Source organism: Propithecus coquereli, unplaced genomic scaffold, assembly GCF_000956105.1.
Source record: "Propithecus coquereli isolate 6110/MARCELLA unplaced genomic scaffold, Pcoq_1.0 Scaffold138, whole genome shotgun sequence".
Classification (NCBI taxonomy): domain Eukaryota; kingdom Metazoa; phylum Chordata; class Mammalia; order Primates; family Indriidae; genus Propithecus; species Propithecus coquereli.
Genome location: NW_012138080.1, coordinates 358,123 through 359,503, shown reverse-complemented (window position 1 = coordinate 359,503; position 1,381 = coordinate 358,123).

Below are 1,381 nucleotides of genomic sequence, written 5' to 3'. Positions count from 1 at the left end.
AGATACTTACATACCATTTATAGCTCCTGGCATACTAATGGTCCCTGAATGAGATGGAGTGCTTGTCCATGGGATATTAGGTTACTATGCAGCTAGCACTGTGCATCATGACTTTGGTTCTGTAAGACCCACTAAGTCATAAGGTTAGATGGGCTCATTAGCAATCCATTACAAGGTGAAAATGTTGCATCCAGGATCAAGTATAAGCTAGGCAGAGGAGATACAAGAGTGGGAATTGGTTATACAACACACCACCTAAAAGTTACCAGCCTGATTGAGGTATGCAGTGGCTCAGCTGTGCCACCAGTGTTGCCTGCTTGGAGATAACACCCAACAAGGAGATAGAGTGCCATGCTGCTAAATAGAGTATACAAATCAACAAGTTTTATATACTGATGGACCGCCCCCTCCGCAACAGATAGTAGATACCTGCATCCAGGAAAGAGGAGTATCCCTCTTCCTATCATTCCCAGGAACCCTCTTGAGGATTTTGTGCTTCCCTTTCCCAGAATTCTAGGCTTTGCTTGTCAATCTTGTTCCCAGAGGAGCAATATTCCTACCAGGGAACGTAGTGATAGTCCTGACAAATCTAAGTCTATGGCTGCCATCTTGTCACTTCAGATTCTTTATGCCCAGAGACCAGCAGGAAAGGAAAGCTGTCCTGATCATCAGGAGGAGGTAGGGCTTCAGTTACACAATAAATTATCCACTAAGTATGTCTCTTGATACTCCCTTGCCCAATATTTATGCTAAATGGAAAAGAGCAGCAGCCAGGGGTCATGAAGACCAGGGGCTCAGACCCCTCAGGGATGATGGTCTAGATCATCTTAGTACAGGAGGGGGATAATGAGTATTAGTTGTAGCCCGAAGAATAATGGTAACAGTAGGAGCTGTAGTTAGTCCTACTAACCTTCCTCTTGTAGGTTTTCCCAGGCAAGAAGAGTGACCACAATCCTGGAGGAGATGCTGCTAGACGGGGTAAACTTATCATATGAAGCAAGTGGATTTTAGTAACGTGAATGTGATCATTGGTGGATGATATGGTACACATGCCAGATCCTTCTGGCATGAACAAGGCACTCATTATCCGAACTGCCAGCTGAGTCCCTCCCTGAGAATTCTCCTCAGCTAAGGAAGCTGACTTTCCCAGCATTACAACCCTCAGTAGGAGAAGCTTGCATCCCATGACTGGTCAGTACAGGAGTATAGAGGCCTTGTGTCAATTTGGGAGATCTCCGAAGAGTCATCTCAGCTCAGAGCTCAGAGCTCCCCATGGGTGAGGCTGAAGCTTCTGTTCTGCACCCCAGTTCAGCTTCTCCCACAGCTCAATCCTGCTTTCCTCACTTCATTGCAGATGTTTTTCCAGAGATAAAAAACTCCC